Here is a 12,834-nt window from a genome sequence, read left to right as displayed (position 1 = left end):
TAAGGGAGCATTTATGAGGACATTTTAAATGGGTTGCTACACCCTGATGCAGATTTGTCAGCAGGTTTATTATAGTGTTGTTTCTCTGAATGCAAACAAAGTGCAGTGCCATAAGAGCTGTCACTTATCTCTATAACTGTTCAAACTTTATCATCACCACAACTGAGCCGGACCTGCAAACATTCTGTATGCAGGGCTACCACTCTGGCTTCTTTAGCATTCACATGCAACCCCTGATTTTTGAGAGCATTGTGCCACACTGAATTTTTTTGCTCAGTTGAGTGTTTGGAGCTTGGGAAAACTATCTCCTGTTTTTAAAAAGCAAGAATTAAAAACTTTTTGGGACAGATCCTCAGCTGGTCTCAATGGGCATAGCTCCAGCCCTTTCTTTTCACATGCCTGAAAGCATGTGATTTATTTTACTCTTGGGTGATTGATGTGCACAGTTCGTTTAAAAGATCTTATAACACAGAGCTCAGGAGGGATAGAAAATAATGATGTAGTTCTACGCCTTCCCAAACACATAAAAACAGACTGCAGCCTGAGGTTATAGCTAGGAGTTCTGCTTTATCGTTGAAAAGACTAAATATGTTTCGTTGTGGCGCACATGCATGAAATGCTATCGGAAACTGTGCCAATTTACTCTGAACTGGTATGTTGTGGCAATAATATTTCTCAATCAGTCACATTGTGAATGAAAAGCCGTGTATTTTTCTTCTAGTTAGCTGATTTTCTTGTACTGTACACACCACACTATTTTCTAACTTTACTCATTCTCCCAGCAGTGAGGCAGAAGAAGTGTTAATGACAGCAGAATTTGGTATTCTGTGGGTTTGCCTACACATGGAGTTAGTCAGGAATAGCTATTCTGGAATAATTCCTTGTATGGATGGTTTTATTCCAGAATAAGAGTACCGTGTTTTGGTTTTGCAACTACTGTCTCTCTTGCCCCTAATTTGGGATGACCCTGTGCCTCTGAGTGAGTGTATTACAGGTTTCATCTCAGCAGAACAGGAAATTGATTCTTAAAATATGCAAGCAGCCTTTTCCCACCCCACAAGAGATCAACTGCTTCAAAGGAATGAATTGGGCCGCTCAAAATGTAAAATATCCCACAAATATATTAAATCTGTTTTATAGGTGGATACATCTATATCACACCTTTTAATGAAAAAAAAAAACCCACCATCAACCTACCACAGTGTTAAAATCCCAGCTCTGAGCTGCTTAGTGCATGGCAGGGCACTGAGTGCAGGTCTACACTACAGTGGGGATCGATGTTCTGAGATCGATCCACCAGCAGTCGATTTGGGGAGGGTCTCTACTAGACCTGCTAAATCAACTGCAGATCACTTTCCAGTCGACCTCTGTACTCTATCCGACGAGAAGATTAAGGTAAGTCGACAAGAGATTTTCTCCTGTCGATCCCCCGAGGTGTAGACCCCACAGTAACTCGACTTAAGGTACATCGACTCCAGCTATATTAGTCACATAGCTGGAGTTGCACAGCATAGGTCGATTTACCGCAGTAGTGTAGACATAGCCTGATTTGCCAAAGTGGATTTGCATCTCTTCTCCTGGCTGTTCTGATCCTTCTGAGCCTGTTGAGATTGAAATGGACAGGAATTCTCTAGAGATCACTTGTCAGGTTCACGCATCTCCTTCCTCGAGAACAGATTTCCAGAGTAGAAGACAGCTGGCATGATATTTAACTTAATTTATTTAGACATACATAAATGTGTCCAGTCCTGCCTCTAAAAGAGAAAATTTAATTAGTTATATCCATCTCTATATATACACATAGAGAGACACACACACACACACACAGGTCCAACGTCCCTTACTAAAACCCCATGACACTCAATCCTGTCCAGCCCACACTAAGATTATGACCCTCCACTTCTATCACAACAAACCCAGCACTCTAGGGTTATTCTAAGTGGATCACTGAATTATGGTTTATTTTTTATTTGGAAAAATAACCAAGCCAAAAAGATGGGGGAGAGGGGAACGAAACATTTTGTGCATGTCAGCCTTGCCAGTGCCCATTTAAGTGACATCTGCCAGGAGATTAGGATAATCCAATGTCTGCTGAAAGTTTGCACGGTCCCCTCGTGAGCAGTAATGGTGAAACTCAAATAGCCCTTCAGCACAGCAGAATCACTATAACCTTTTCATTATTGTGAAGCAACTCGCTATTGATTGCAAGGAAACCTCTCTGCTCCCCAGGAAAACCTCTTAATACACTGACTATTCAGCAGCAGGAATTTATTCCAGACACAACATGGGGAGAGGGCAAGGTTTTAGAATGCAGGAATGGGAGACAATGTCCATTTTGACAGGTTTTAGAGCAGTAGCCATGTTAGTCTGTATTTGCAAAAAGAAAAAGGAGTACTTGTGGCACCTTAGAGATTAACAAATTTATTAGAGCATAAGCTTTCGTGAGCTACAGCTCACTTCATCGGATGTCCATTTTGGTACGCAAGCCACAATTTGAACTGCTCACATTTTATACACAAAAACTAGCCTCTCTAAACTAGAAGCAGATTTCTTCTTCCTTTTATGCCCATGTAAAACTTGCTGCAAGTCCATCTGCATCCTTCAGCTAAACTTGATGTAAATCCGGACTACCCATCAGCAGAGCTTGCCCTTAACCGTCCTACATTTTAAACAACACAGAACTAGGGAGACCAGTTCTGCTCCGTTTACACGTCATGCAATCCTACTGACATCCATGGGGCATAACTGAGGACTAAATAAATTGTCTAGTGCTATAAGAATGCTAGTACTTAACTACTATTTTGTACTTAACTAGTATAGCACTTAAACCACAATCACCATTGACAGTGAGTAAAAGCTACTGCCTGCCATGACAGGAGTCTTATTTAAAACTGGAGGGAGGACATAACAAGAATGCTTCAGCAAACAAACATCAGCAGTAACCTCTTATTGAAGAGAAGCAGAACCGTATCAGCCTTCAGAAAACACAAGAGTGCTTCTAGAACACAGCACTTCTGGAATCCCAGGGTGGGAAGGGACCTCAGGGGGTCATCTAGTCCGACCCCCTGCTCAAAGCAGGGCCCATCCCCAATTTTGCCCCAGTTCCCTACCCCCTCAAGGATTGAACTCACAACCCTGGGCTTACAAGGCCAATGCTCAAACCACTGAGCTGTCCCTCCTTTCCAGCCCCCCGTCCCTGCAAGTTTTAAAACCATATCCAAAAGTCAAACAAAAAAGTGGGGCAAATTGGCCCGCGGGGGGGGGGGAGAGAATCACAACTAAGTTCATAATAAAAGTTTAAAGAACCTGGGGAAAACATTGCGCCAGTCTCTTTTTCGCAAAAAAGAAAAGCAGGACTTGTGGCACCTTAGAGACTAACACATGTATTAGAGCATAAGCTTCCGTGAGCTACAGCTCACTCTTTTTCCTTTTCTTTAGAGCTCTTCGGAAAGCACCCCTGCCATTTCTAACAGCAATAAAATGGGAGCATCGACACCTCCGTGCTTTTTAAAAGCAGCTGTTTGATATGCCCACATCGAGCAGGGGGCACCAAGCAACAGGGGTTTGGTGACCTATGGCGGAAGATGGGTACCTGCCGGCATGGAAATCCACGTGCCTTAGAGAAGGGTGAGCTTTGAAAACCAACCCCCCCCCCCCCTTTGCAATAGAATCTGAAGCGGCCAAAGGGTAGGAGCAGCAAAGACATAAACCCAGCTCTTTGCCATTTTAGGCCTAACTGCCTTTCCACCCAGTTCCGGAGCAGGTCGAGGCGAGCCCAGCCCAGCCAGCACTAGCGCTCCCTCCCCCGGCTTGCCAAACTCACCAGCGTGTGAACTCGGGCGTCGGATTTCAGGGACCGAGGTTTGCTTTGCCTTTGCGTCCCGCACTCGGCTCCTCCTAGGCAAACCCCCCCCATCACCCACTTTTTGTTGGAAACGCTCAAAAGCGCAAGCCAAGAAACTTACTGTGATAGTCCCGAGCGCTTCGGTAGATCCCGGGGCAGCGAAGGAGTTGAAGTTTGGTTTAGCACCACCCCTGGGCGCAAGCCTGACTTTCTGTCTGCAAGGCTTGGAGGAGAAGAAGGCGTGCCCTGAGCGCCTGGACACGGATGTAAGGAACTGACCTCGGGCAAGTCTTGCGTGTGACTCAACTGCAGGCACTAACTGCTAAACTCCACCCTTTGTTAAAGGCTCTGCCCTGTTTGATGTTCTGCACACATGCCACCAGCTGTGCGGTAGCGGTGTCAGGCTTACTAAAATGTGATCAGCTGCTGCAGGTTATCTGCAGCGATTCAAGCCCCTTTTCAGCGCGTGGAGGGGTTGCTTTGATTAACCTAGCAGTATACAGAGAGACTTGTGGCACCTTAGAGACTAACAAATTTATGACAGGTTTCAGAGTAGCAGCCGTGTTAGTCTGTATTCGCAAAAAGAAAAGGAGGACTTGTGGCACCTTAGAGACTAACACATTTATTTGAGCATAAGCTTTCGTGGGCTACAGCTCACTTCATCGGATGCATCCGATGAAGTGAGCTGTAGCTCACGAAAGCTTATGCTCTAATAAATGTGTTAGTCTCTAAGGTGCCACAAGTCCTCCTTTTCTTTTAACAAATTTATGTGAGCTGTAGCTCAGGAAAGCTTATGCTCAAATAAATTTGTTAGTCTCCAAGGTGCCACAAGTCCTCCTTTTCTTCCTAGCAGTATAGTGTCTAGATAGAGAGATACCACTTAGTATGCTTGGGTTGGTAATTTTGCACCAGTTCATTCAGGGTTACTTTTTGTGTTTGTAGAACTCTGTGTTGCTTTTAACAATTGGTTCTATGTAACTATATGGATTGTCGCATTACCGCCAGACCTCTGAGCCTGCCAAAGGCCAAACATAGGGTATAGTGGGTGACAAAGACCCAAGAGACACCAAAGATTATTCATGCAGGAAACTTAAAATACTATGATATCCCTTTCTTTAGTGTAAATGACTCTTCCTATTATCTCTGGTCCCTGACTCTTTATGTCTGATTTAAATGATTTTCTATAATAAAAGCAAGGGGGTGCCAAATTTGTGTAAAATGTTGGCAATTTTGGGAGCAAAATTTCTCTCCAAGTGTAGTAAAGTTGAGAGGTATGCATATCATCCACTCCACAACTGGCACCATGTATAGGTTGTGTTCAAATGGCCACCGCTTTAGTAAAACAAAATAAAGTAAAAAAAAACATTTTCCTGGACTGTTATATCCCCATTAAAAGGAAAATAGTCAAAAGATCCACAATAGCAGAGCAAAGGGTGAATCCTTATTTCCTTGATTAGTTTCATTGGATGACCCCCCACTTATTTTGTTATGTGAGGGGTAAATAACACTTCCTTATTCACTTTCTCCACACTATTCAGGTTTATCTAGATCTCTATCATTACCCCCCTTAGTCATCTCTTTTCCAAACGGGACAGTCCTAGCCTTTCTCATCTCTATTCATATGGAAGTGTTTCATAACCTTAATCATTTTTGTTGCCCTTCTCTGTACCTTTTCTATTTCTAATATATCTTTCTTGGAGATGGGGTGACCAGAACTGCATGCAGTATTCAAGATGTGGGTGTACCAAGGATTTATATAGTGGCATTATGATATTTACTATTTTATGTATTGCTTTCCTAATGGTTCCTAACATTTTGTTAGCCTTTTGTTGTTGTTGTTTACTACCACTGAACACTGAGCAGATGTTTTCTGAAAACTATCCTCAATGACTCCAAGATCTCTTTCTTGAGTGGTAACAGCTAATTTAGACCCCATCATGTTGTATGTGTAGTGGGATTATGCATTACTTTGCATTTATCAACATTGAATTTCATCTGACATTTTGTTGCCCAGTCACTCAGTTTAGTGAGATTCTTTTTGTAACTTTTGGCAGTCTGCTTTGGACTTAACTATCTTGAGTAATTTTGTATCATCTGCAAGTTATTCCACCTCACTGTTTACCCCCTTTCCCCAGATCATTTAGACTCCTAAAAGGAGTCTTTCTTAGTATTAAAATAAGTCCTTGAGTTGTTCTTTGTGGTATCCTGGAAGGAAATAAGACAGAATGCAAGCAGAAAGGAACAGCTTGCAGCTCAGTCTCAGAACAACGTAGTTAGTCTCAACTTGTGGGAGACCCAGTTTTCATGTCTGTGTGTCCAACATTGATCTGTAATCTCTGGGGGTGGCAGCAGGATTCTGTAATACAGGTGTGTTTCTGAGAAAGGAGGAGGATTGTAGTAGAATCAGAAGTAAGGGCTGAAAGATTCCGAACAAAGCATCGCCCTAAATATTCAACCCATTCATCTACTGCTTATTGGTCTCTGAAATCATTAGGGAATAGCAGTCTTTTAGATTATAAGGTCTTTGGGACACAGACTGTCATTTATTAAATGTATATACAGTATCTAGCACAGGTCAGGGGTCCTGACCTGCTTGAGGATTCTAGATTTTCTACTATAATATAAATAATAAATCTATTTCTATCTAAAGCACTGCCTAACTTTCTAATTAGTCAATATGGGAGGATAAAGCATATTCTTATGGAATACTGTCCCGCTAAGTATACAAAGTTACTAGTTAGGGCATGGATAAGGGGTCTATATATTGTATAGCCTCACTATATTGTAATCAATCAGCATAATAACTATTGCATACAGAACAAATTAGAGTATCATGAGGAACTCAGACTACATAATCACAGTGGTCTCTCCCGATCATAGAATCTCTGAATATAGTTTGCTTTAGGCCATGCTATAAAGTTGTTACAGTATGATGTAGCCTAAAGCAAACTATATGACAAACACTGGGAAATATGATGATAACAAATGAGAGAAGGAGAAGATCAAGGAGGACGGTTTACACTATGAGTTAATGCACATTAACTTTTCAACTTCTGAGACCTGGGTTCAAGTCCATCTCGTAGCACAATTTAAAATGAATTTGCTGGCCTCATCTTATTCCACTCAAGAAGCAGCCCAGGACTGACATAGTGAAATGTATTCTACTATGTATATTATGCAATGCTCTGAAGGGAAGTTTGGTGGTAGGATGAAGAAACGTGCATCACACTGCTACCAACTGGGACATGTGAGACCTCAAGCAAAGTTTTTCTCCATTTTAAAAATAAAAACATGAGTAGGAGAGAGAGGCAGAGCTGTGGGAAAGGAAAACCAATAACAGTAAATAAGAAATAAGTATTTTGATTATCTCGCTTTCTTTCTTTCTTTCTTTATTTTTCTACTTAATACATAAAAGGAAATAATTGTATCTTGGGGCTCTCATGAAAAATCTTCATGTAGGAGTTATAGTTTTCCTGGAATTCATTGATACAGTTGCAGCCTTCCATATAATAGCATAATTGTGTATACAGTATTATCTTTGGTGTGAGTTCAGAGCTCAGAATTGGCCAGGGCTCAGATACCATGGTGATGAGCATGGTATAAATACCTAGATACTGTAGATTGAGGAGGACTGTACATATAATACAACTGTATGTGGGAGATCAGAAAACTAACTGCCAAATTCACTGCTGACTTACCCATGGAAAACTCCACTGGTATCTCTTGATGTTTGCTCATTAATGCCACTGGTGAAACTGGTTTGAACTAGCATTGATGAAATGCTAGAATTTTGTCTTTTTGCCTTTTCTATTTACAATGCTGGTCCTAATGGCAAGTGAGTGGTACCTATGGCACATTTTTGGTCTCCATGAAAGTCTTTTGGTGTTTAATTCTTTGGGGTCCTTTAACTCTGCCATCCTGTCACCCCTCCTTGCCCTCAAAGAGCCAAAAACAGTGGGAAAGAAGAGGTACATAGGAATTGCCACACTGGATCAGACCCTTGATCCATCTAGCCCAGTAGCCTGTCTCTGACAACAGCCAGTACAGGATGCTTTAGAGGAAGATACAAGAAACACTACAGTAGGTAGATGTTGGATAATCTCTCCCCCCATGAGTGTATTATCCTAATACCTAATAGAGTTTGGGTAAACTCCAGAGCATGAAGTTGTATATCCCTTTTAATGCTCCTTTTTAGGATTAAATATTATAATTCTTGTTTATCTCATTAAGAGAGGGGCATAAACTAGGTTGGGAAGGAAAAAAAAGTCAGGGGAGAAAGGGGCAAAAAGAGAATGGAGAAGTAGGGCAGGCAGAGAGAAGGGGAGCAAGAGAAGAGGTAGATACCGGTGGGGAGAAGCGGGCTCCAGGTGAAAGCTGGGGAGCAGAGAAGTGAGGGAGCAGGATTGAAAGAAATGGGGGGATGGGAGAACACACAGTAAGAGGGAGAAGAACAAAAGAAGAAGGATATGAAAGAAAAGAGGTGAGAAACCAGTACAATGGAAGAAGAAGGCAGTGAAATGCTCAAAGCTGGAGGAAATGGGACAGAGACCCACTCGGGGTAGCTTTCAGGTGGGAGGAGTGCTGTAGGGGAAATGTGAGGCTGAGATGGATGAACCTAGCCACCCAAGTCCAAGCTTGCCCGACCCCCCCGCGTCTGAACTCAGGCAGCTAGCCTGAGCCGCCAACGATGCAGCAACATCCACACTGCTCTTTTTAATGCGCTCCCATGAGTAAAGTTAGCATGAGTCTGTCTACCCATGCTGGGAATCCCACCTCCATGCTGGAGTGTAGACAGACCCAGAGATGCTCTACTTACGCTTCATATCCCAGGCCTGGTAGATCTTGGCTGGGGGCCTGAATAGATTTACATGATAAACTGTGTGGAGCAGCTGCTATTGTTTTGTAGAGATGTGGGGTGTGGCTGGAGAAACAGAAGGTCTCTGATGGAAGGTGGGGCTCTCATCTGCAGAGGGGTTGAACAGATGGCGGCAGGTTGTAGCAGGGTCTCAGTGCGTTGTTATAGAATGTTTAGAGAAAACAATGGAGAGCTCCTTGCCTTAGTAAGGAGCACAAACAACACGGTGATGGCTGATTCTAGTATGCAGCGTGAACATGCAGGACCCCTTCTTTCTTTATTTGTTTGTGTTTTTTATAATTGAGTGGGTTCAGAGATGCATGCAAAGTGGAATAGATGCAAGAAAACTCCCATAATCCTTCTGGGCAATTGGTCAAAATGCACAGGCTATGTCCAGGACCGAAGGATAACCAGCCCCTTACAGTTCTGTGTAAATGATATCTGGAGTTTGTTTACTGGCTGCATTTACAATTGCACCATCACTACCACTGGCAAAGGGTCTCTCACCTGCAGCTTGAACAGCTTTCTTCTTTTGGTTTCATTTGGGCTGCTACACATAGTGCTGTGTGTGTCCTTTTTTATGGCAGTTCCAACACTGCTCACTTGTGAAATGACAGTCATTAACTCAGTGATCAGCAAAAGCTATTCAACTTTGGCTGTTCACTTCCGCTCATGTGGCATGCATCACTCTTTCCATAGGTCATTTCCCCAGTGCTTTTTTTTTCTGTAGTCTCCACTGATCCAGTAGCAACCAGTGCTTGTGAACAGATGAAATCAAACTGTGTTGGCAAACATTTCTGTAAGACCTGCTTCAAAATAGACACTCTATGATCCCTTAAAGCATTCTCCAAATTGGTTTAAAATTCATAGTGCTTCAGTTCTGCCACGTATACATTTACTGACTCTGCAGGTTACTGGTTCCATTTATATTGCTGGAAATGCTCTGCTATGACAGGAGACTTTATAGTCAAGTACCTTCACAAAAAAGTTCTAATTTCTGGATAACTTTTCTCTTTTAGTTGGAATTGGCTGTGAGTAGATGTAACAGTCCATATGTTCTGCTTCCTTTGGGTCTCTTAAACAAAAGGAATGTCTCTCACTCAAGGACCACCTCGGTTTCCTGCCTATGCCTCTGCTAATTAAAATTAAGTATTATTTGCAAGAACAGGAAATGTGTATGGATCCTCTTCTTTCCAGATAAAGAAAAATGTCATACTGTACATAGCAGTGACTAAACAATTACTGCAAAAAATGTCTCCAGTAAATAAATAAATAGATCCCATATATTGAATGAACCTCCTCTTAGAAGAAAGTTTTGGGTCTGAATTTATCATCCCTCTGAATAGGATATTTGCATTAACTGTTATATTACACCACACTAAAAGACAAACACATTATCTCACCTCTTCTTTGAGTACCCACATATATGACTGAGTGTCCCCAGGCAACTACTGACTGAATCCTAAGATAGGTTTTCCTTCTCTTTAAGAGCAGTTTTCAGCCATTTCTCTCCCCTCATATATTACTCTACCACTTATCCTTTATCTTGTCCAAACCACTATCTTCTCCCCATTCAAATCCCTCTTTAATGCTTGCTCTACATTGGAAAAAATTGCATTCGAATAATTACATTAATTTTAATTCAATCTAGTTAATCCAATGCAAACCCCCTAGTGAAGACACACATAAACCAATTTAATTCTGGTTTAAATTCGTTTAGCTTAATTTTGTAATTTCCTGATGCAAGCTAAATTGATTTATAGTCAATCTAGTTAAACTGATGATTAGCAAACTCCTAAAACTGATTTAATTCTGGTTTAAATCAGGTTAGTATAAATTACTAAATTAAGATAAACAGATTAAGCAAGAGGTGAACTAATTTAAGTGCATCTACATTAGGGGTTTGCACCAGTTTAGCTAGACTGATTATAAATCAATGTAATTAAACCAATGCAACTTTTCTAATGTAGACAAGATTTACTTCTTCCTCAATACCTTTAAGAAGTCAGTCAATTATTATTATTAAAATATCAATAAATTAATTAAAAGCGGCAAAAAGTCCTGTGCACCTTATAGACTAACAGACGTACTGGAGCATAAGCTTTCGTGGGTGAATACCCACTTCGTCAGATGCATGTAGTGGAAATTTTCAGAGGCAGGTATAAATATGCAAGCAAGAATCAGACTAGGAATAACGAGGTTAGTTCAATCAGGGAGGATGAAGCCCTCTTCTAGCAGTTGAGGTGTGAACACCAAAGGAGGAGAAACTGCTTTTGTAGTTGACTAGCCATTCACAGTCTTTGTTTAATCCTGAGCTCATGGTGTCGAATTTGCAAGATCAGCAGTTTCTCTTTGAAGTCTGGTCCTGACGTTTTCTTTGCTGCTGGATTGCTACCTTTAAATCTGCTGTTGTGTGTCCAGATTGAAGTGTTCTCCTACAGGTTTTTGTATATTGCCATTCCTAATATCTGATTTGTGTCCATTTATCCTTTTACGTAGGGACTGTCCAGTTTAGCCAATGTACATAGCTGAGGGGCATTGTTGTCATTGCATAATTAATTAAACCAACCAGAAATGCACATGCCTAAAAACAGAGTAATGACATAATCTCACTGATGTAATTTTTATTCTCTACTCTTCTATCCCATGATTTATAGTTTCCTATCTGCCCTTGTCTCATCACCTCTCAAATTCGATTGTTAGATCCTCGAGACATAAACTGCATCTTTCTATTTGTCCTGTAAAGCATTTAGCATTTTTCTGGGCACTGTAAAAATAAACAAACAAACAATTCCTGACTCACAATCACTATTTGAAGACCAATTCTCTGAACACAAGATTTATTTCATTTAGAAAATATACATTAGATTGAAAATCAGGGTGAATGCAACAATTCTGGGTAACAGCCTTATTAGGTAGGCCACATTTTTGGAAACCAAAATTTTTTATCCAAAAGCTGACAAAACTAATAAATGGTTTGGCCACAAACTGTTTTTGTGTTTTAATTTCCAAATGAAAAACCAATTTTTTTTTTTTGAGGAAAGAAGCCACTTCCCATGAAAATTTCCATTTAATAGAAAACCCAAGTTTCCATCAGAAAAAAAGTTTAAATGGAAAATTGTCAGTCAGCTCTAGTAGTGAACTTCCAGAAATCTTTTTTGAATAAACATTTGGGCTACTATCTGTGAAATATTTGACATTCACAAACATTTTCATGACTAAATCAGTGACTGTCCTGATACTTGCTGATGGGGAATATGAGCCAATAAATAACAGCAGAGAAAATCTACCATATTTATTCACTGCCATATTTAGACAAGACCTCTTGTAACTTTGCCTGCAGACAGATTGAGACATGTCATAATTAGAGATGTTTTAGTGATTAAATCATTGAGTTAATTAGGACAGAGTAAAAGAGAAAGAAACTGAATAATTATCATCACTCCCTAGCAATTGTCATCAGAACTAGAGTGTGCCATGAAATGTGTTATGAACTTTGCTGTAAGAAAGGCTCAGATTTGATTAATTAGGCAGAACCAAAAAGTTTCCATGCAGCTACAAGACATTCACATTGCTATCAGACCCGAGATACATTCAAAATCTGAGCAGAGTATTAGAATATCATATTTCAAATGTTACATCATTATCTACAGGCGCTTGGCATTTATGTAATTTGGCACTTACGTTAACACATTTTTGTCCTGATTCACCATCAGCTTGCTCCTTTTGGAGTCATTAACACTTGTGCAATGTACAGGGCAATAATTGGCCACCTTGGATGCTGTTTTTTAAATTGGTGCCTCTGCTCCTCCCCTCTCCCCACACCAGCTAGAAACCACACGAACAAGGTGCTGGGACCTTAAAGAGCATCCCCATACCCACATCAGTGGCTTGGAACAGTGCATCCCAAAGGTACTTTTGAGGTGTTGCCCCTTTAAGCACAGAAACACACACACCAGTTACAGGGCTAGTGCTGAACGCTGCTGCACCATTGCAGCTCTGGTCTGGCCACTTCTTTTGCAGCTCTCACGGAGAAAGAGGATGACTGCCACTTTAAATGGACCCCTTAGTCCCCTCCAAGACACACACCAGCCACTGCACAAGAGTATCTCCTGCCCGGCTGCCCCATTCCTCC

At 41.2% G+C, this 12,834-nt stretch overlaps 1 protein-coding gene across 3 annotated transcripts in view; it reads right to left on the bottom strand.

Moving 5' to 3' along the window:
* RAB27B (RAB27B, member RAS oncogene family) overlaps positions 1-12,834 on the bottom strand; it is a 228,729-nt gene that overhangs the window by 43,147 nt on the left and 172,748 nt on the right. Inside the window, exon 1 of one of the 3 annotated variants that reach the window (XM_038402843.2) lies at positions 3,966-4,228. The exons of 1 other annotated variant lie outside the window; for it this stretch is intronic. The gene's annotated coding sequence lies outside the window, so the exon portion shown is untranslated. Of the gene's footprint in view, positions 1-3,965; positions 4,229-12,834 lie in introns of those variants that run through there. One more of the 3 variants, XM_043514645.1, reaches the window with a different exon arrangement.

Source organism: Dermochelys coriacea, chromosome 5 (assembly GCF_009764565.3).
Source record: "Dermochelys coriacea isolate rDerCor1 chromosome 5, rDerCor1.pri.v4, whole genome shotgun sequence".
NCBI classification, from domain to species: Eukaryota; Metazoa; Chordata; order Testudines; family Dermochelyidae; genus Dermochelys; species Dermochelys coriacea.
The sequence above is the reverse complement of the archived record's forward strand: the minus strand, read 5'-3'. Positions and strand labels throughout refer to the sequence as shown.